The sequence below is a fragment of the Ranitomeya variabilis genome, chromosome 2, assembly GCF_051348905.1.
Source record: "Ranitomeya variabilis isolate aRanVar5 chromosome 2, aRanVar5.hap1, whole genome shotgun sequence".
Taxonomy (NCBI): domain Eukaryota; kingdom Metazoa; phylum Chordata; class Amphibia; order Anura; family Dendrobatidae; genus Ranitomeya; species Ranitomeya variabilis.
In genome coordinates, this window is record NC_135233.1 from 740,347,184 (window position 1) to 740,371,361 (window position 24,178).

A 24,178-nucleotide genomic window follows, 5' to 3' on the forward strand; every position below is an offset into this window, starting at 1 on the left:
TTTTAAATGGAAATTTGCAGTAACACCCTAAAATCAACTATCAATGTGCAACTATGTGAAATGACTCAGTTTCCTGAAATTATCAATTTCGGTCTAATACTAGTACTAAAAAAATGGTGAAAGCTGTTTTAAAAATGAGCAATCCATAGCTGATTGTACATCCAAAACAATGTACGTTGACACGTATCTAGCATGCAGAACGTGCACATATTGTACATACACAAGACAAACAGCTATATACGTAAATCAATGTTCCTCCAGAAAGATAGATAGATAGATTTGTGATAGATAGATAGATAGATAGATAGATAGATAGATAGATAGATAGATAGATGTAAAAAAGGAAGGCAGCACTCCATAGAATTCAAGGTGAAAAAGTAGACTTTATTCAAACCCACATAGCATGGTTTTTACATAATAAAAACAAATATAGTAATCTGAAACAATCCAAGTCATAGCTGGTACAGGAGGAGAGAGGACCCTGCCCGCGAGGGATCACAATCTACAAGGGATGGGTGAGGATACAGTAGGCGAGGATAGAGCTGGTCATGCAGTGGTTTGGTTGATCGGTGGTTACTGCAGGTTGTAGGCTTAGATAGTAGAGATGAGGGAATTGATTTGAAAGATTGTGGCCCAGAGGCCATGTCAGTACTTTGGATGGGAGCCCTGTGAACCGCCTCCAGTGTTCCGATATCCCCAGCTCCATTTTTCAGTAGCTGGCCTGGTGCAATGTGTATGTCACGTCACAATGATGTGATAGATAAAGTAGAGGGTTTTTTTTTAATTATGCTTAAATTGGGATTTTCCTTAAAACACTTTGTATTACTAAACTAAGAATAAGGCCTTATATTTTCAGTTATGTGAAGGGATTTTTGATGAGTTATTCTTATAGATTAAGCATTTTGTTCTTTCCAGTTCACTATAATCAGATTTTGATACAATGACGGAAGGATTTTAGCCTATTGGTTTATATCATGTAGTTATAGTACAAGCACACAGGATGCATGGGATACCAGGGACAAGTAAGGTGCTTCAGTACATTGAGAGTTCATGCTCATTAATGGTTCCTTACAAATTGATATCTTTTGATAGACTGTAGTTAGGTCTTATAATGATAGCCCAGGACTTCATCTCGAGTCTCTATTTATCTTGCTTGGGCTTAAACCAGAACCAGTCAACAAGAAATGTGTGTATTGTTTGTATTCCATTTTCTTAATTTCATTTCTACACTATTGAAGTTATGGGTTCAATTTAAGCCAGGCTTCAATCTGCATTTATGTTTGTTTGTTCTCTCAGTGTTTGTGTGGGTTTCCTCTGGATGCTTCATCTTCACTTCAAAGCCCAAATAATGCCAGTATGCCATGTGGTTTGCACTCGTGTGTCTGCTTTTTTTTGTCTGAAATGGACTGTAAATGCCATAAAACCAGTGAATATGGCTGTGTGATTACATTTACACAGTTTTAATGTAACGTTGAATGAGCTGAAGGCATCCTAATGTACCAAAGCGAGAGCTCCTGCATGGTGGCACCTCTACTATCATTGGACAGTGGAGTCCTGAGCATGGAACCATCCCTCCTTGATGCCCACCATTCGCCCTGATTGGACAAGATCTTATTTGTATTAAAGAAGTGACGAATAATATTGATTCTTCTTGTGCAAGAAGAGATTTCTTTGGAATATTCAGAGCGTGTGAAAGAACGGAAATCATGATATTATATCTGAGATCTGGCGGGGTTGGTAACTGATGGTACGTTTTTAGCTCTGAGTAACATCTTCACATTTGATCATTTGTCACTGCTTTTACAGAAGTGAAAGAAACACCCAATACCTTTTAGACCTCTCTTACTAAAGAATTTTACAATTCTATTTCACATTTGCAGCACTATATCATGGCATTGTTAGAAATATGACTTCATCAGCAGGTATTTTTGAGTGTTTTAGATGGAATTCTAAAGCGAGTAAACCATGGTTATCACGTTATTGATCTGAATTCAGTTGTCAGGAAGTAAACTCTACTATGTACGTTATAGGATTCTTTCTAAATGACTGTATGTGTAATGATCAGATTTCCATTGCACGTCTTCTTAGAACTGGTGAGTTTCTCAGTTCAGACCACTAATTTCATCATGTAGTTATATATGAAAATAAGATGTATTTAAAAAACTATGTGTATCTCCTACAAAGTCATTTTAAGAGTTTTGTTTTATTCAATGTATTTTATTTAAGAAAAAAACATGAATTGTGTTCTAATCAGAAAAACTTTAAACTATTAGATAGATTTTTGAACCAAATGTTTGCAAAAGCTTTCTCTATTTTGGTACAGCAGTATGTCATTTTTCATGTTGTCTGATGCTAGATTTGCATCGGCAACTTGAGAAAATCAAATAATTCCTCAACATAAGGTAAAACATAGGGACGATGTGATGGGCTTACTGGTGGGCATTTGAAGTATAAGTAGGGACTTCCTTTTTGGGGAAGAACTCTGGTTTATGCAAGAGCTTTGGTGTTGGTGTTACTGACTTGTGACTGCCTCGCTTTGCAGTAGTCCACTCGGAGTTTCACAGATTACCGGGCGAACTCTTCTGGCATCATCACTCTAGGCCTTTAAGGTCATCTCAGGCAGAGGACAGGTGACTGGGTATTAAATAGAATTTTCCACCTTTAGATGGACAGGCGTTTGCCACTATGTAACTTGGCTCAGCTCCAGTCAGGTGTCTATTCTACTCCTGATTTCCAAGCTTAGTCCCATGTACTAGGTGTTGTCCACACCAACCTATCAGCATGCAAATAACAAACTTCAGGTATATGTTGTGCACACCTAGCCTATGCCATCAAAGTAACGTTTCTCTTTAAGGAAATCTCTATTTTGTTTATAGTACACTGGTATCCTGTAGTTAACCATTTATTTGCTTTAAATCTTAGCTTGGATACATTTCTGGTACTGTAAAATACCATACTACATTTACTACTGTAACTAACCATTTTCCTGTTGTAAAATACAAGACTGCATTCCTGTGAATAACTGCATCCTTTCTGGAAGACACTGGTTTCCTATGCATCTGCACACCTGACTGCTTGCATGGCTGTCGTCCTATATGGTCCTGGTCCTCGCTGATCACATCTCATCCATCAAGACCCACTCTGCTGCACCATCACTTGCAGTTGCAGGCCATACTGCTCAGACTGACCTACAGTTTATTACTCATTTACACTGAATGATCGATGATCAGTAAACCTTTATCATTCAGCAGCCGTTTATTAGCTAATTTTAGAGGCAGACCAAAGTAAACGATGCAGACTGACTAATCACTTAGAGTGCATATGCGGCCATAGCTCTTGTCAGTGCAAGTCATGTTTACACAGGACAATGCACGGCGGAGAACGAATGGGCATTTCACCCAACAAACAAAAATTTTGCTTGTTTATCAGGGGATCGGCAGCCTGTTTACACTCAAAGATAATTGTGAAACAAGCATTAGTAAGAACGCTCCTTCACAATGATATTTCAGCGTAAATACACCTTTAGAGGATCTATCGTACCAGGTGGGCCATTAACAGTTCAATCTGTTGAGTTAAGATAGACAAGTTGTAATTTAGCTAGGTGTTTTCCTTTTTTATGCTTTACTGTGATTTATAATTTGATCAATACACCTAATACCTGTTTATATTCTATACCATGAGCTGCTTCATATAACAGTGCACCAGGAATATGTTACAGCACGTAATAACTAATAGGCCCCATTACAGATTTGCTTCACAGCTTCAAGTTACTCATCTTGTGATAACACCCATGCATTTTCAATCCTACCTTTCTGTGTAGCCACTTGTACCTTACTTTAACTAAGTGGTGGTAATAGTAAAAATTGTAACTACAGTATATTACTCTCAGTATTAGAATATATGTCAATTTCTTGGAAGGCTATAATCAAATTGTTTCCGTAGACTATACAAAAAGACAATTTTATGGAAAGAACGGGGCCATGTAGGCGTGTAGACAAAAAGAATGTGGTAGGAGTATGGTACCCCTCAAAAACAGATTAACATAGAATTTGTCAAGCTGCAGAAAAAAATAAAAATTGTATTGTTAGTAACTGACCGATTATAAAACCCAGAGAGTAGTTTACCAGATTATGAGACCTTGGACCTTGTGGCAATCTGCTGGAATGTAGTGTATGTATTTATGATCTTACCAAACTGCCGGCTAGTCACAGAAATGAGAAGATAGATCCACAGATCATACTCACCTGGGAGTGGTCCGGTCCGATGGGTGTCGCAGGTTCAGGTCCGACGCCACCCATCTTCTTGCGATGCCGCCCTCCTGCTTGCTTCACAGGCTCCCTGGCATCATGCTCCTGTGCAGGGGTACTTATCTGCCCCGTTGAGGGCAGAGCAAAGTACTGCAGTGCGCATGCGCTGGGCCTCTCTGACCTTTCCCGGCGCCTGCGCACTGCAGTACTCTGCTCTGCCCTCAACAGGAAAGATAAGTACTCCTGCACAGGAGCATGATGCCAGGGAGCCATGAAACAAGCAGGAGGGCGGCAATTATAAGAAGATGGGATGGCGCCAGACTCGGACCTGCAACACCTATCGTACTGGACCACCCCCTGGGTGAGTATAATAAAACTTATTTTTCTTATCTTTCAGGTCGGATTGGGGGCTTATCTACAGCATTATAGCATGCTGTAGATAAGCCCTGAATGGCAGTGGCCGCATCTTATATCGGCGATAACTGCTGACAGGTTCGCTTTAAATACAGTTAGTGCTGGACAATGGGGAGTGGTCACACCAGATACAAAAAGCAAATGTTCACATACTTTTAACACTAACAGATATGTGATTTTCCCTCTATAAAACAATGACAGTCTAATATTTATTGCTTATTTGTTTGATTTGTTTTTTTATGCTACTTTTAAGACTTCTTTCAAAATTGATTCAGTTTTAGGTCAAATTTATGTAGAAATCTGGAAAATTCTGAGGGGGGTCACAAACTGTCAAGCAGCACTGTGCACCAAACTGTCACTGAGCTCTAAACAGAACCTTTGTCACTTGTGCTACTGCTTTTCTCTTATATGTTATACATTATGTCACCGGGTATTGGAGACCAGTAACTTCTCTTTTTCATCAGAGGTCAAGATAATAATAAATTATAAGATGGAAAATGCTGAAGATTACACATTTGACAATAAGTAATGGGGCAGCTTGGCTCCAACTCCATCCTCCCGTTCATACACAGGAAGCTCTACCCATGTCACAGACCAAGCCCACAGCAAACTCCCATAAAAGTTTATTTTCTGACTGAAGCAGCTAAGGTAAGATGGCTCTCCTTTTAACATGGAAAAGTATATAAAATGAAAAATGCCATCAAATTAGATTAAAAAAAAACAGATCAGAAAAAAGGAGAATATTTCTATACTGGAATACAAAACCTCAATGCAAGATGCCATGCCGCTCCTTTTAAAACATTAAAGGGAAGCTATTAGGGATGAGCACATAGCAGCAGATAAGAGCCTATCTGAATAGCTATAGCGCTTCCGAATGGCTGCATTGGTATTCTGGATGCATGAAGCGCTCCCGATAATCAGCTGTTCGGCGCTGCAGCTGCATGGGTCACGGCTGTGTGACAGACACAACACATGGATGGATAGTCTGTTTGTTGGGCTCTCCATGCATGTGCTGTGACTGTCACACAGCCGCAACACGTTCAGCTGCGGCAACGAAAAGCTGACTATCGGGAGCGCTCCAGGTATCCAGGATACCGAGGTAGCTGTTCGGGAAGTGCTATCACTATTCAGATAAGCTCTTATACTCTTATACGAAGCTATATGCTCTGGGGAAGTTGCACCAACTAAACTTTTCTCTACAATGACCAAATGTACATGAACATTACTAGATAGTGCTGGGTTCCATGCTAAAATTTTAGTTCCTGCATCGATCATGCCCTTTCCCCAAATAAGACCCCGCATCAGGTCTCTAAATCAGACCCTAGATCAGGCAAAAAACAAATAGATATTTACTTACTACTCCCTCCTTTCATCTATTGTCTTCAGAGCCCAGTACACAGTGTCCTCCTGACTTGTCAGCACGTGATATTGTGTATGGACCTGAAAGGCCTAATATAGTGGTGGTGCTTGTTGGTCGCTATTGTCTCTATAATTATTTCACAATACAGTACTATATTGTAGTCATTGATTAATTGATGACCAAGTACTATATGTGCCGGCCAGGTTCTCTAGAGTGAGATACACTTTTTTGTGGCAGGAGATCTCTTTTTATGATGCACTAGTAAGACACATAGAATTGAGACAACCTCATTAGATAAACCATATTTTTTTCTGTTGTTAAAAGGTTTGTACCAAGTATAGATTGCTGGAGTTCTGACCTCCGGGATCCCCACTGATCCCAAAAATGCAGCTCTGCAAAGTCCTACCCGAATAGAGCAGAAGTAGAACATGTGCACCATAACTCCATTAACTGTCTATGGCGCAACGCTCTGCTATTACTGGCATTCTCCAGTCTCAATAAGAATTAATGGAGTGGAGGTGCACATGGTGCACATGGAGTGGAGGTCCTTTCTCAAGATCAGTAGGGGTCTCAGCAGTCAGACCACTAGTGTTCCATATAGGGGATAACTTTTATACCTGGCACACAACTTTTAAAGTTGAAAGAGTTACCATCAAATGCATTGCAGCAATTTTCTCAGCAGGATTGAAATATCTATTTAATATTTTGAAATGGCTTGTTGCATTTTGTTAGTCGAAGAGAGAAACAATTATTGCATTAAGCTTAACTGTTAAATAGTGCAATACCAAAGGAATATCTAATTTCACAATGTGTGCTGCAATGAGTCTTGAACTTAAAAAAATAAAACAAATAAATAAAAAAATAAAATCCTACACATGAGAAAGAACTCGTGTTTCCTCATTTGACAATTACATTTATGAATGCAGTTCTGCATTTCAATGTACATTTCAACTTGTATAGATGAGTCGCCCGCCAGGGCCATGGGGTACTCGGTACCAGGTCCGGCGTTCACAGGGGAATGTCACGTGGCTGCGACCCTGTCCGTGGCCCTGGGCGCCCATGTAAAAGGGAAAGGTCTTTAAAGGGAATAAAGTTTATGTTCGTGATGCCACCTGTGGTATTCGGTCAAGGTGACCGACGCTGCTTTAAGGGGTCATCTGGGGTGATGTTATGGCAGCTAGATGGTATATCTTCCCACAGGTGAAGTATATCCCCAGGGCTTCCCAGTGTGTAGATGGTAGAATGGTGAGAAGTGCAGTAAGGAATGAGGACACAAGTTTGCAGTCTCTTTACCTCGTTTACTGAAGACTTCAGCAGCCATAGTCCAGGGCGCTGGATCACAGTGCAGGTAGGGTCCAGCTGGTTTGGAGGCAAGTCCAGAGTCCCCTTATCCAGGTGGAAAATAGAAGCCTTCCTTTACGCTGTAGTGGTGTAGTCCCTTACTGCTAGAAGCTTCACATAAGGTCCTCACAGATGTTATCTCTCTCTGTCCCTGGAATAGGATAGGACAAAACCCATATGACTGGCGCCTTGAGCCTGTTTATAGGGTCTCTTAGGTGACCCGGCTCTGAAGGGTGTCACCGTGCCTCCTGGGTGTTGGGTCGGACAAGGAACTTGAAGTTCAGCTGTCTGCCGGTCTCTGATGTAGGGCGTGGAGGACCTTACAACCTCGGTGTTCCGGCTACCCGATTTCTGCGCCTCAGAAGAAGGCAGCCTGCTTGGGGCTGGTCCCCTTCTGGTATCCTCTCCTGGGCTTCCTCTCCTGCATGCTCACTGCAATCAATTCAGCTTTCTAAATGTCTCTTTCTGGGAGCTGCAGCTCTGTGGCATGCACAGCTCCATAAACCCTCTGTCCTCCTCAGACTGCTGTCTGGAACTCACTAACTTTCCCTACAGACTATCAGTTATATATATGGGGAGTCACCTAGTAAATAGGATCAAAATCTCCCCCTGGTGGCCTGGAGTGTGAATATGTTGCATGTTTGTGGTACCTGATTACAGCTATCCTTTCTTGCCTCCAAACGTAGCATCACTCTCCCCGGGAGGAAAGCAACGCTACTGTGACAACCAGGACCCTGGGGTGCCACATGGACATATGCTGCACACTAAATAGCCAGGTTATAATAAATACATTTCGTAGCATGTTAGATTCTTGAAGAAAGATGTTTGAGACTGAAACGTCTGTACTTACTTATGGACTGCAATTAAAATCAAGAAAAATTATCCAAAATGTCTTTGAGTGCCAAATTTTCAATATATTTAATTGGTTTTGAACCCTACTTGAGCACCGATTCAGGAGTGCTGTGATTTTTCTTCATTATACCACTTTTGCAGCATGGTGAATTGCCCTGTAGAAAGCATCCATCTGTCATGGAGTAAACTATGCCCTAAAGGGATGATCTTGTTTAAATGTCTCTTTAAAGATATCAGGGTTTCTAGGTTGTACCAAGAAAACCTTCCCGACATCTCTTCTCCACCTCCACAAACCTGAAGTTTTAACACCTGACAGGACACCAAAAAGAGAGATAAACATTTCCACATACATGCAAAATGCAATATTTGGGCTGTAAGAGGACTTGAATGACAAAAATAAAAATGTGACAAAATGGGTCAATCAATTTGTGCCATTTGTGCAAAATTACGACTCTTCCATTAGCTTTATGCTACAGAACCAGGCAATGTGTTACTACAGCTGAGTGATCCAATTTCACACTTTTGCCCACATAAATCTTGCCTTTCGGTTTCCTACAGACAGCTATTGCCATCAAACTGGTTGTCTGCTGTTATAGACAAAGGGACCACAAGTTGTGGGTTTGGGCCCGATGCTGCAGACAAAGTATAATAAAAAGAGAAAAGAACTTACAGCGCTAACTAAGCTGCATAAAAAACGTCCTTTATTTAGAAAATAAGATTTAGGCGTCCTTCACATGTCTGTGTTTCAGGAACATGTTTCATTCGTTTTTTTCACAGTTACCACACGTTCCCATTATGATTTATGGCGCTGTTCACATGTTCATGTGTCTCCACTGACCATGTGTCTGTGCAAACCACATGGAGACATGTCCATTTTTTACCAGCAGCACAAAGGAAAAGGGCCAATACAAGTCTATGGGTCCGCGTAAAACATGTACATCACATGGATGACATCCGTGTGTCATCCATGTGTTGTACATGTTTAACATTGCAAAGTATAGGAAAACCTTTAGGATATGTGCACACGCTATGGATTTTGCTGCAGATCTGCAGCAGTTTTCCATGCATTGTACAGTACCATGTAAACCTATGGAAAACAAAATCCGCAGTGCCCATGCTGCGGAAAAAAACGTGCTGAAACGCAGCAGTTTATATTCCGCAGCATGTCAATTCTTTGTGCGGATTCTGCAGCGGTTTACACCTGCTCCTCAATAGGAATCCGCAGATGTAAAACTGCAGGTGGAATCTTCACAAAAACCATGGAAAAACCACGGTAATTCTGCAGTAAATCCACAGTGCGGTTTTCATGCGGATTTACCAAAATCAATGTGGAAAAATCCGCACATCATTCCGCAGCGTGTGCACGTACCCTTAGAATTGATCTTTCTTAAACAAAACTGGAAAGAAACGGATGGCACACTGATCCAAAACAATGAAGACACTGGTATTGCTTTTTTCCAGTACTAGTATTATACGGGCGAGTGAAGGGGGCCTTACATGGTGTGAGAGAGAGTTACATGGTGTAGGACTGGGTAAAAGACATTTTGGGTTCACTTATATTTCAACTTACGCTTCATTGGACCCGTTTGTATGAAAAAAAACCCCTAAGGTTAGCAGTGTTTCCATTCTGCCTACTGGTTAGTATAACAACAATAACTATTAGTGATGAGCGAATATACTCGTTACTCGAGATTTCCTGAGCACGCTCGTTTGTCCTCCGAGTATTTTTTAGTGCTCGGAGATTTCATTTTCATCGCCGCAGCTGAATGATTTACATCTGTTAGCCAGCATAAGTACATGTGGGGGTTGCCTGGTTGTTAAGGAATCCCCACATGTAATCAAGCTGGCTAACAGATGTAAATCATTCAGCTGCAGCGATGAAAATGAAATCTCCGAGCACTAAAAAATACTCGGAGGTCACCCGAGCGTGCTCGGGAAATCTCAAGTAACGAGTATATTCGCTCATTACTAATAACTATATCTTGATCGAAATTGCTCATATTGCTTAATATTCCTTTTTTATGTTGATTGAAGCTGCAACTGATCCATGAACAACTTGCTTGGTAGATTTTATGCTGCATTCCAGGGTAACATGTCTAAGGCCAAATTCACACATCTGTATGTTGCCGTCCGAATATTGGCTAATGTGCATGGACTTGTCGCAGGCTTCCTAGCCTGAACTTTAGAGCCTCTGAGTTCAGATGTGTGAATCCAGCTGAATTTCCATACAAGGAAGCTCCAACCAGGAAAGAGCAGAAGTTTCCAATAAAGTGTCTATCAAGTATATATTAAAGACAATAGTTTAGTTGTTTTGCCCATAAAATATCGAGCTATGGGTAAATTGTCATCTAAGGATATTATCACATTAGGTGTCTTCATTCCAGTTCTTCCCTAATGTAGGATTCTGCTTCATTACTGATCTTGACTGTTGAAAACACATGAAATTTATGTTCTAAAATTGTTTTTGTTAGTAATAAATGTTAGGATCATAGTGTTTTCCACATTACTATACTATAGTTGTTACTTCATTATGTATCCTGTGTATTTTATGTTTTTTTATTTAGTTTTTTTTCAATTCCCCATACAATTCCAGAGAGATGGGCCTTTTTATTTTGTACTAATTCTTGAGGTTTTTACAAGGGGGTGGTGCTCAATGGGTAATTATGCAGAGCACCCTTAAGACACCTCCTCAGAGAATCCCTGGAACCATATGGCGGAATTCTTTTTTTTTTCCCTAAAACCTGAAGACTCAGGGGAGTAGGGGGAACAAAATAACATCGAAACTGCCGCTTTTGACCTGGTCACATCCTCTTAACAACATGTAATTAGAACTATAATGGATGATTTCTAAATTTTGCATCTGAACCCAGAATGCTCTGACTATAAATGATAGTCCTCATAATATGAAAATACTTATGAATAAACCATTTCCCGTTGTGTACAGCTCCAGAACCCTTCTTAAATCATTGACATATAGCACAATATCAGGGGATTTTCCCCTTTTTCACACCAGTCATTCTTATTTAATAATGTGTATGAAATGGGGACTTACCATAGGCTAGAATAAACCACAATAAAATGTATTGTTTGCTTTTAAATTATTTCGGTCAACTTGCTCATTATAGATCTATCGAGACAAAATAGAAAATATATACTGTAGGCTTCCTAGTGAAAGGAGTTTCTTCACAACATGGGCAATAATAACTTTGGTCAATTTAACACCTTCCCTGACAGTGAAGTAGAGTTTAGGTATTAACAGAAATGTCAGTTCCTGGCTAGTGAGGTAACTGTTACATTGATATAGAACAGTGATGGGCAACCTTTTGAGCTTGGTGTGTCAAAATTCGCCAAAAAACCGAGCATAACTTGGGTGGTGTGTCACCTTGATAAAAAACCATAATTTTACGACATGTATAGTTTAAATAACAAATATGTATAATTAGAATTAACTTACCTGCTTAGTGACTTCTTTGTTCATCTGTCAGTTGGTTTCTTTTGTTGGTCTTGCTATTATTTAACTTGTGTGGGGTGCCGTGAACTAAGATAAGTGAGGGGGAGGGTGAATTCTTCCAGTGATGGCGAACCTGTGGCACTCCAGCTGTTGCAAAACTACAATTCCCATCATGTCTTCACAGCCAAAGCCTTTGCTTTGAATGGCCAGCCATGATGGGAATTGTAGTTTTGCAACAGCTGGACTGCCACAGGTTCGCCATCACTGACAGCCTCCCTCTCACTTATCTCAGTAATGGCCAATGACACCCCACAGTTCACTGGATGATGGTTGCTGTAGTAGTCACAGGGCCTGCAGACAGCAATCACAGGGCCTCCAGACAGCAATCACAGGGCCTCCAGACAGCAATCACAGGGCCTGCAGACAGCAATCACAGGGCCTCCAGACAGCAATCACAGGGCCTCCAGACAGCAATCACAGGGCCTCCAGACAGCAATCACAGGGCCTCCAGACAGCAATCACAGGGCCTCCAGACAGCAATCACAGGGCCTGCAGACAGCAATCACAGGGCCTCCAGACAGCAATCACAGGGCCTCCAGACAGCAATCACAGGGCCTCCAGACAGCAATCACAGGGCCTCCAGACAGCAATCACAGGGCCTCCAGACAGCAATCACAGGGCCTTCAGACAGCAATCACAGGGCCTCCAGACAGCGATCTCCTCAGGCCTCAGAAGTGCAGCCTGGGACTTCTGGCCGGCGCAGCAGGGAGCAGCGCAATGCCGCCCAAACAACACAGATCCGACGCAGAGGCCTGGGACTTCCGGGAGCTGCGCCTGGCCTACCGGAAGTCCCAGGCCTAGACGCTCTGCACCGGAGCTCTGTTGTTTGGACCCACAGACCTCCTGCATGGCATCCGATCCGATAAAAAATCGGATCGAATGCCATTGTTTAGGATTCCGATACCGCAAGTATCGGGTATCGGCCGATATTTGCTGTATCGGAATTCCGATACCGAGATCCGATACTTTTGTGGTATCGGGTATCGGTATCGAAACAACATTAATGTGTAAAATAAAGAATTAAAATAAAAAATATTGCTATACTCACCTCTCCGACGCAGCCTGGACCTCACCGAGGGAACCGGCAGCGTTGTTTGCTTAAAAATCGCGCTTTTCCTTCCTTACGTGAAGTCCTGGCTTGTGATTGGTCGCGTGCCGCCCATGTGGCCGCGACGCGACCAATCACAGCAAGCCGTGACGTAATTTTAGGTCCTTCAGGATTTTAAAATCACGTTCTGGCTTGTGATTGGTCGCGTCGTGGTCACATGGGCGACGCGACCAATCACAAGCCGGGACGTCACGGGAGGCAGGACAAGCGCGCATTTTAAAATGCGCGCTTGTCCTGCCTCCCGTGACGTCCCGGCTTGTGATTGGTCGCGTCGCCCATGTGACCGCGACGCGGCCAATCACAAGCCAGAACGTGATTTTAAAATCCTGAAGGACCTAAAATTACGTCACGGCTTGCTGTGATTGGTCGCGTCGCGGCCACATGGGCGGCACGCGACAAATCACAAGCCGGGACTTCACGTAAGGAAGGAAAAGCGCGATTTTTAAGCAAACAACGCTGCCGGTTCCCTCGGTGAGGTCAAGGCTGCGTCGGAAAGGTGAGTATAGCAATATTTTTTATTTTAATTCTTTATTTTACACATTAATATGGTTCCCAGGGCCTGAAGGAGAGTTTCCTCTCCTTCAGACCCTGGGAAAGAAGCAATTTCTATGGGGCCGCGGCCGGCGGCCGGCGTGTCACTGAAAATGACTACGCGTGTCAGCACTGACACGCGTGTCATAGGTTCGCCATCACTGATATAGAAAATGAGAAGTCGAAACCACTGCCAATGGCTGAAATTAGCCATGTCTATCTCAGCATCCAAAATCTAATAAATGGCAGATATGGGAGAGTTCTCTCCTGCAACCAACCCTAAGTAACATGAAGCCAAATAGATGACACCAATTGAAGAACATATGTGTATGTGATTTACCAAAATGTCCTAAAAAAATTTAAATCTAAAACTCTTTAAGACAAAATCATTCTTTGGCCCAAAGACAGAAAAAAATACTTGCCTCCATGCATTCTGTGAAACATAACTTACATAACTGTTTTTACAACTATAATACTTTTGATGCTTTTTTAGAGGTACATTTGACTTAGGACAGAATCACACATCCATGTGTCATGGTCGAGTATGGTCCAAAATACATGGACATGGACTAGTTGTGGGTCTCCTTTGACAGTCTCATATATGCTTCCATGGTTGTTGAGTTTGAATCGAGAAACCAACAATTGGTAAGTAAATCATGGTCTAAAACACAAAGGAGGGAAAGGGAATAGAAGTCGGATCACCACATCCAGAAGCACCTTGCAGTATCAGGTGAAGCTGCACTGAGTCGTCCCAGTCCAGGATGTGGAAAGAAATCAAAGATGAAGGAAGTCCTCCAGCAGCAAATACCCACTATACAAATTGATGATCTGGTTGGAATAGAAAATCATGATGTGATTAAGGCACATCACTGAAACGCGTCAGTTTCTATGCATGCCATCCTCGTATATTTCTTATGTTTAGACAATAAAAGGCGATTTTTTTATTCCAACCGGATCATCAATTTATATAGTGAATGTTTGCCACTGGAGGACCTCCTTCATCTTTATATCATGGTCTGTGACATATAGACTTGTGAATGTGTACTGTGGCACAGGATGGTAGCCGTGGACGAGGTAGTCGTCTTTTGTGCCTCCGCACGTTACATGAAATTGGGGGTCCTGGTCTGGTGTGTGGACTTGTGCTGTGACGGCACTACGCCCATGCTAAACACATGCAACCAATAATGCTGGTTTGGCAGGACCAGTTGTTTTATAGTTCAAAGAGGGAGAACACCATTTAAAAGTAAACCTTCAACTGAACAGGAATGTGTTAGGGAATATATTCAGGAGATAGAGAGTACACAATCTTATGAACGTTTCCTTCACAGCTCAGAGCATTTTCCACACAGTTTCAATTCCTTCCCCTACTCCCTTTACTTGTTCTTTGTATTTATTGATCCTCACTACTTAACGACAACCCAACTCGACACTACAGTTCTCTTTAGCAAGAATTCTTTATTCAACCCACGATTCCACTTCTTCATTTCCCTTTGGGGAGTTATGGTGCCAGTATGGTAGTTACTTATCTTTTTTAATGCTGACTTTTGGGGCACTCTGTTCGTCTCACGTACTCAGTCCTGTCCAACCCCATTACCTCTTGGAGTTATAAACTCTTCTGATAATTCACTGTTTCTCAGTCACATCTGCTTTGGATCTCGCTATCCCTTTCCGCTCAGTCTCCGCTCACTTTGGACATCCGAGAATGTGCCACTGCTCATATTGGACTGTTGTGTATCCGCTTTTTGGGCTCCCCTGGTGGTTGCTGGTGGTACTGGTGACTTGTTTGCACTTTGCTGCTTCTGTTCACCTGCTTCCATCAGTGTTTGGGAGTTTCCTATTTAGCCTTGCTCTCCAGTCATTTCCTTGCCGGTCATCATTGTAACCGGAGCCTTCGGTTGCATGTTCCTGCTACTAGTCTGCTGATCAGCTAAGTGGACTTTGTCCTTTTGTTTTGTACCTTTTGTCCAGTTTGCAGTTTTTGTAATTCTCTGTAGCTGGAAGCTCTTGCGGGCTGAAATTGCCACTCCTGTGTCATGAGTTGACACAGGAGTCTTAAAGTAATTTCAGGATGGTTTTTGAAAGGGTTTTCAGTTGACCGTGAAGTCCTCTTTTGTATCCTTCTGCTATCTAGTAAGTGGACCTCTCTTTGCTAAATCTACTTTCATACTGTGTATGTCTTTTCCTCTTAATTCACCGTTATTACATGTGGGGGGCTGCTATCATCTTTTGGGGTATTTCCCTAGAGGTAAGCCAGGTCTGTTTCTTCCTCTACCAGGCGTAGTTAGTCCTCCGGCTGGCGCGTGGCATATAGGAAGCCGTAGGTATGCTCCCTGGCTACTGTTAGTTGTGTGGTAGATTTAGCTCACGGTCAACTCGAGTTTCCATCACCCGAGAGCTCGTTCGTTACTTATATGTTTCTTACGTTCCCTTGCCATTGGGAACCATGACAGTATGACCGGCCCGTGTTAAACTTATTGGCAGAAGAAAGGAGAGAGAAAAGAAGTCTGTAAAATTTTTTATTTTTTTTCCCTTTTTCCTCTATGCTTGCTCCATAGTTGGATCCGTTGTATTTCAGCTTTAATTACAGCCTTTGCCTTTCTCTCCTTATAATCCTTGAATGGCTCTGAGCTCACCTGTTTAAAGATGGATCCTCAGAGTTTGGCTGCAGGTTTAAATAATCTTGCTACGAAGGTTCAAAATTTACAAGATTTTGTTATACATGCTCCTATTTCTGAACCTAAAATCCCTACACCAGAGGTGTTTTCCGGAGATAGATCTCGGTTTTTGAATTTCAAATATAATTGTAAATTATTCCTTTCTCTCAGACCTCACTCCTCAGGAGATCCTGTCCAGCAGGTTAAGATTGTAATCTCTTTGCTGCGAGGTGACCCTCAAAATTGGGCATTTTCATTGGCACCAGGGGATCCTGCGTTGCTCAATGTGGATGCGTTTTTCCTGGCTTTAGGGTTGCTTTATGAGGAACCTAATTTGGAGATTCAAGCTGAAAAAGCTTTGATAGCCCTATCTCAAGGGCAAGATGAAGCGGAGATATACTGCCAAAAATTTCATAGGTGGTCTGTGCTTACTCAGTGGAATGAGTGCGCCTTAGCGGCAAATTTCAGAGAGGGCCTTTCTGATGCCGTTAAAGATGTTATGGTCGGGTTCCCTGCGCCTACAGGTCTGAATGAGTCCATGACAATGGCAATTCAGATTGATCGGCGTTTGCGGGAGCGCAAACCCGTGCACCATTTGGCGGTATCTTCTGAAGAGACGCCAGAGAAAATGCAATGTGACAGAGTTATGTCCAGAAGCGAGCGGCAGAATTATAGGCGTAAAAATGGGTTATGCTTCTATTGTGGTGATTCTGCTCCTGTTATATCGGCATGCTCTAAGCGTACTAGGAAGGTTGACAAGTCCATTTCAATTGGCACTTTACAGTCCAAATTTATTTTGTCTGTAACCTTGATTTGTTCATTATCAGTTATTACCGTGGATGCCTATGTGGACTCTGGCGCCGCTCTGAGTCTTATGGACTGGTCCTTTGCCAGGCGCTGTGGGTTTGATTTAGAGCCTCTGGAAGTCCCTATACCTCTGAAGGGTATTGATTCTACACCTTTGGCTTGTAATAAACCACAGTTCTGGACGCAAGTGACTATGTGTATGACTCCAGACCATCAGGAGGTGATTCGCTTCCTTGTGTTGTACAATTTACATGATGTTTTGGTGCTTGGATTACCATGGTTACAGTCTCATAACCCAGTCCTTGACTGGAAGGCTATGTCTGTGTTAAGCTGGGGATGTCGGGGGGCTCATGGGGACACTCCTATGGTGTCCATTTCGTCATCTATTCCATCTGAGATTCCGGCATTTTTGTCTGATTATCGTGATATTTTTGAAGAGCCTAAGATTGGTTCACTCCCTCCTCACAGGGATTGTGATTGCGCCATAGATCTGATTCCTGGCAGTAAATTTCCAAAGGGTCGTTTGTTTAACCTATCTGTACCTGAACATGCTGCTATGCGCGAGTATATTAAGGAGTCCCTGGAAAAGGGACATATTCGTCCTTCTTCATCACCTTTAGGAGCCGTTTTTTTCTTTGTCTCTAAAAAGGATGGCTCTCTGAGGCCTTGTATTGATTATCGTCTCCTGAATAAAATTACAGTCAAATATCAGTATCCGTTGCCTTTGCTGACTGATTTGTTTGCTCGCATAAGGGGGGCTAAGTGGTTCTCTAAGATTGATCTTCGTGGGGCGTATAATTTGGTGCGAATTAAGCAGGGGGATGAGTGGAAGACCGCATTTAATACGCCTGAGGGCCATTTTGAGTATTTGGTAATTCCTTTCGGCCTTTCTAATGCACCTTCTGTCTTTCAGTCCTTAATGCATGATATTTTCCGTGAATATTTGGATAAATTTATGATTGTGTACTTGGATGATATTTTCATTTTTTCTGATGACTGGGAGTCTCATGTTCAGCAGGTCAGGAGGGTTTTTCAGGTTTTGCGGGAGAATTCTTTGTGTGTAAAGGGTTCAAAGTGTGTTTTTGGGGTTCAAAAAATTTCATTTTTGGGGTATATTTTTTCCCCTTCTTCTATTGAGATGGACCCTGTCAAGGTTCGGGCTATTTACGACTGGACGCAGCCTACTTCTCTGAAGAGTCTCCAGAAATTCTTGGGCTTTGCTAATTTTTATCGTCGATTTATAGCTGGTTTTTCTGGCGTTGCTAAACCTCTGACGGATTTGACTAAAAAGGGTGCTGATGTTGCCAATTGGTCCCCTGCTGCCGTGGAGGCCTTTCGGGAGCTTAAGCGCCGCTTTTTGTCTGCCCCTGTGTTGCGCCAGCCTGATGTTTCTCTTCCCTTTCAGGTTGAGGTCGATGCTTCCGAGATCGGAGCGGGGGCGGTTTTGTCGCAGAAAAGTTCCGACTGCTCAGTGATGAGACCTTGTGCGTTCTTTTCGTGAAAATTTTCGGCCGCCGAGCGAAACTATGATGTTGGTAATCGGGAGCTTTTGGCCATGAAGTGGGCATTTGAGGAGTGGCGTCATTGGCTTGAGGGTGCCAGACATCAGGTGGTAGTTTTGACTGATCACAAGAATTTAATTTATTTGGAGTCTGCCAGGCGCCTGAATCCTAGACAGGCACGTTGGTCGTTGTTCTTTTCCCGGTTTAATTTTGTGGTCTCGTACTTACCGGGTTCTAGGAATGTGAAAGCAGATGCTCTTTCTAGGAGTTTTGAGCCTGACTCTCCTGGGAATTCTGAACCTGCTGGTGTCCTTAAGGATGGAGTGGTTTTGTCTGCTGTCTCTCCAGATTTGCGACGTGCTTTGCAAGAATTTCAGGCGGATAGACCTGATCGTTGTCCGTCTGGTAGACTGTTTGTTCCTGACGAGTGGACCACTAGAGTCATCTCGGAAGTTCATTCTTCTACTCTGGCAGGTCATCCGGGAATTTTTGGCACCAGAGATTTGGTGGCTAGATCCTTCTGGTGGCCTTCCCTGTCTCGAGATGTGCGTGTTTTTGTGCAGTCTTGCGATGTGTGTGCTCGGGCCAAGCCTTGTTGTTCTAGGGCTAGTGGGTTGTTGTTGCCCTTGCCTATTCCGAAGAGGCCTTGGACGCACATCTCTATGGACTTTATCTCGGATCTCCCTGTTTCTCAGAAGATGTCTGTCATCTGGGTGGTGTGTGACCGTTTTTCTAAAATGGTTCATTTGGTGCCATTGCCTAAGTTGCCTTCCTCATCTGAGTTGGTCCCTCTGTTTTTTCAAAATGTGGTTCGCTTGCATGGTATTCCGGAAAACATCGTTTCTGACAGGGGTACCCAGTTCGTGTCTAGATTTTGGCGGGCAGTCTGTGCCAGGTTGGGCATTGATTTGTCCTTTTCGTCTGCATTCCATCCTCAGACCAATGGCCAGACGGAGCGAACTAATCAAACTTTGGAGACTTATTTGAGGTGTTTTGTGTCTGCGGATCAGGATGATTGGGTTGCCTTTCTGCCGTTGGCGGAGTTTGCTCTTAATAATCGGGCTAGTTCTGCCACTTTGGTTTCTCCTTTCTTTTGCAATTCAGGGTTTCATCCGCGTTTTTCATCTGGTCAGGTTGAATCTTCGGATTGTCCTGGAGTGGATGCGGTGGTGGATCGGTTGCATCGGATTTGGGGACAAGTGGTGGATAATTTGGAATTGTCCCAGGGGAGGACTCAGCAGTTTGCTAACCGTCGTCGTCGTGTTGGTCCCCACCTTCGCGTTGGGGACTTGGTGTGGTTGTCTTCCCGTTTTGTCCCTATGAGGGTTTCTTCTCCCAAATTTAAGCCTCGGTTCATCGGTCCTTATAGGATTTTGGAGATTCTTAACCCTGTTTCCTTTCGTTTGGACCTCCCGGCATCTTTTGCTATCCATAATGTGTTCCATCGGTCGTTGTTGCGGAGATATGAGGTACCGGTGGTTCCTTCTACTGAACCTCCTGCTCCTGTGCTGGTGGAGGGTGAATTGGAGTACGTTGTAGAGAAGATCTTGGACTCCCGTATTTCCAGACGGAGACTTCAATATCTGGTTAAATGGAAAGGCTATGGTCAGGAAGATAATTCTTGGGTAACTGCCTCTGATGTTCATGCCTCGGATTTGGTTCGTGCCTTTCATAGGGCTCATCCAGATCGCCCTGGCGGTTCTTGTGAGGGTTCGGTGCCCCCTCCTTAAGGGGAGGGTACTGTTGTGTATCCGTTTTTTGGGCTCCCCTGGTGGTTGCTGGTGGTACTGGTGACTTGTTTGCACTTTGCTGCTTCTGTTCACCTGCTTCCATCAGTGTTTGGGAGTTTCCTATTTAGCCTTGCTCTCCAGTCATTTCCTTGCCGGTCATCATTGTAACCAGAGCCTTCGGTTGCATGTTCCTGCTACTAGTCTGCTGATCAGCTAAGTGGACTTTGTCCTTTTGTTTTGTACCTTTTGTCCAGTTTGCAGTTTTTGTAATTCTCTGTAGCTGGAAGCTCTTGCGGGCTGAAATTGCCACTCCTGTGTCATGAGTTGACACAGGAGTCTTAAAGTAATTTCAGGATGGTTTTTGAAAGGGTTTTCAGTTGACCGTGAAGTCCTCTTTTGTATCCTTCTGCTATCTAGTAAGTGGACCTCTCTTTGCTAAATCTACTTTCATACTGTGTATGTCTTTTCCTCTTAATTCACCGTTATTACATGTGGGGGGCTGCTATCATCTTTTGGGGTATTTCCCTAGAGGTAAGCCAGGTCTGTTTCTTCCTCTACCAGGCGTAGTTAGTCCTCCGGCTGGCGCGTGGCATATAGGAAGCCGTAGGTATGCTCCCTGGCTACTGTTAGTTGTGTGGTAGATTTAGCTCACGGTCAACTCGAGTTTCCATCACCCGAGAGCTCGTTCATTACTTATATGTTTCTTACGTTCCCTTGCCATTGGGAACCATGACATTGGACCTTAGGTCCATTCTCTATGCACTCCAGGCATTATCTGACTCACTACCAGGACACTGTCACTTTTCCTTCGGTCTAGCCACTCCCACTCTGGGCTAGTCCCAAACTTAACTCTAACTGTGCCTTTCATCTATCTGTTGCTGAGCAGAATACAGTCTTGTCACCAACAACACAGATCACCACACATACAAACATCATCAACGAAAATCACTATTCACATTACACATTACAAAATTACACATGTTCTTCAAGTGGGAACATGAACAATATGTCCATCTCCATACAAATGCGGCATAAAAGTTTAAATAATATGAACTTTCATTTTTGCAAAAATGCATAAAATAACATCTTTGGAGATCCTTCTCATGTTATATGGCCTTATAACTTTATTTGTATGGGCTGTTTCATTATAACGCAAATGTGTATGTTTGTAATCGTTTATATAGTTCTAACTAAAGTACCTGTAATACTTGGGAATGGCCAGAGCTGCTTCTGCCATGATGCGAGATGAGTATCTCGCCTTTGGCAGCAGTCAGAGATGTCTCTCAAGGGTTGTCAAATTCCCAACTCTGAAAACTCTACCTAAAAACTGAGCCTTGGTAATGCTGCATGTGGGCCATGATGTTTGAAGGCTTAGGAGATGAGCCTGCTTAAAAATTCAACAGATGTTAACTGTAGCTAAGATTCTGTCTCTGCTGTTTACCATTTGATTGCTGCTGTCAATCTTTGGCATTTAAATAGAATGGATGCCAGTACACTCAGGCACCAGTTCCGATCAACTCCCTGTGACACAATTGCAGGGCACCAATGGGTTGCTATGTCAGCCTCGAGCCTGCTGAAAAATCATGTAACTGCCATAGTCTAAGCTCAGCCACAGTCTAAACTTCATAGAGACAGTGAGAACTCCTGCTGACATATTTCTTTTAAAGAGACTATCTCATGTTTCTATCTTCAGGAGCACACCTACCCTGCCTCCTGGCTTCCTGCTTGAAAAGGGGCATTGTGCTCCTAAAGATTGACAAGTCGAGGTGATAGCATGGTTTAGCCACGGGACCGAACTGTGCATGCTCCAATCCTGCTAGAAGATGCAGAATGAGAAAACACTGAGGATGGCCAGGTCCAGCGATCCGGCCACTATAAGAACAGTGCGTGCAAACTGTATAACAAACATCTGGTAAGCACGTGTTCCCTAAATAGGAGAACGGCTATCTTGGTCAGTATCATTGGCAGCAAGCTGTACACTACAGAATGAAAAATCCCTCCCTTCATGATAACACAGAGGATTTTTAATAAGCAAGCAGTTTGCAATTTTATTCTTTTAACAAGATGAGTCAACCCCCATAACTATTGTTTGGGCACAGAACATTCCAAGCTCTTCAGTTCAAGGTCTCATTTTGACCATGAATAGGGTATGTATGGGGCAGTCATATGATTTACCCAGTGACTGCCTACATTCCCTTCTGACTACTGGCTGAATGTATTGCGTGCATGCACAGACGCAGTAGATTCTATGGCCTGTACACATAAGATCTGCTCTTACTTCCTGGAGACTGAAATAAACATTTATCTGTCAACTGATTTAATTCAATGCATGAGGAAAGCTAGTGCCTCCAAAATTACTGTCTTTAGGGAAGATTAAAGATAAAAAAAAGAAAAAAGCAAATAAAAAAACGACAAAATTGAGAAGAACAGACACATTATTTCTCTTTTGCAGACTTAATTTAATTAAAGAATATATATTAATATTTATTAATAAAATACATGCACATTCCCTTTAAACATTAGCTCGTTATACATTAACGACACATATATGTCTTTGTAATAGAAGCAAAATGTTTGTTGATATAGTGAACAAGTCTGACAACAAGCTGGCGTGACAGCCTAAAGGCTCGGCACTGCGATTCTTTGATATAACATTTAAGACTTTAGTTCTACTTGGCAGAAGACAAAGAACTTATTTTGAAGTTTTCACTTTGAATTGGCTTCTTGTAGGTTTCTCGCATAAACCACAGAATGCTGTTCTATTGGTGCACAGGCTCCGTGGTTTGTGCTCTTTGCTTTCACTTCCCACCTTAAAGATCGAGTTCAGCACAGAAAAAAACATGCATGAACGTCTCATGTTCTCAAATTCTTTCCTTCTCATGTAATCGGAATAGGTTAACGTATACAAACCATAGTAATTCTGAAAACTGCTTGGTTTCTGCAAATATATTGAGATCTGTCACACTTTTGTAAGTAGTTTAGCTGACAAATATAATTTCATGAACACAATACATGAGAAAGAAGACCTCATTACAATATGATGTGTGGAGCTACTGTTGCACGAAATCAATTACAATGGGAAAACAAATTAGCCCCCATGCCTAATACCTGTCTAGAATGTTCTTGTAGGCAATGTCACATCAAGTAAACTGATTGACCCAACCCGACACTAAAAAGAGAATAGCAAGATGGCACTAAAAAATGAAGGGTCTAAAAGCCTTCTACTATATCTGTCAGCAAAAAGATCATTCAGTTGTCAGCTATCCTACCCAACTCTCACATACACATGGAAAATCAACCTTTGTTTGCAAAGGGGACAGCGTGAAAGCACCTGACAGACATCTTTGGCAGAAGCTTTCTCCTGCGGAATAAAAGGTGGGAGTAATTATATTTAAACTGCCCGACCCTTATCATCCCCGACATCATTGGTTGGGTAGGAGTCGGGAGGACCTCAGATACTTTAGACTGTCAGCCAATTCCTCTGGTATCAGTGGTTTTGCCAAACAGTATCCTAATGTGTATGAGGGCTTTTAAGCCGCTTGAAGCTTAAACTTGGTCTTTTTGGAACATGGAAAGAAGTGTTTGGATCAGAAAAAAGTTTACATCCGGGGATCAGCAAAAGCACCAATCAAAGAGAACCAATCTAAGGATATGTTTGTATGGTGTTTGCTTGAAAGGTGGACTATAGCATTATATTATATCATTCACTGTACAATGGGCCCAGATTTCACAATGGTTTGTAGTAGTCTAAAAGTTTGAACATTTTACTTTGTTTTTCATTACTACTGTGAAAATGTATCATTAAATAGTTATATGATGTTTTATATTTATATTTTGAAACCGATTAATAGTTTACAGTTCCTATCTTCTTTAGAAATCAATAAAATTCCATATTATATATGGGGAATATAATTGTAATAATAGATCTGATCATCGCCTGTATGAAGCAGAGCCGATGAAAGTACTGCAGCTTCTAGTCTCCCATGGAGACTATTGAAGCATGAAAAAAGTAAAAAAAATTTTTAAAAGATATAAAAAAAAATTAAAAGAATATAAAAGTTCAAATCACCCCCTTTTCGCCCCATTCAAAATAAAACAATAAAAAAAATCAAAAATGCACG

At 42.4% G+C, this 24,178-nt stretch overlaps 1 long non-coding RNA gene across 2 annotated transcripts in view; it reads left to right on the forward strand.

Annotated features, from left to right (window-relative positions):
* LOC143809890 (uncharacterized) overlaps positions 1 to 5,294 on the forward strand; it is a 119,872-nt gene extending 114,578 nt beyond the window's left edge. For both annotated transcript variants that reach the window (XR_013222514.1, XR_013222513.1), the window contains one exon: positions 5,126 to 5,294. This is a non-coding gene — a long non-coding RNA (uncharacterized LOC143809890). The remainder of the gene's footprint in view (positions 1 to 5,125) is intronic.
* The last annotated feature ends 18,884 nt before the right edge of the window (positions 5,295 to 24,178 follow it).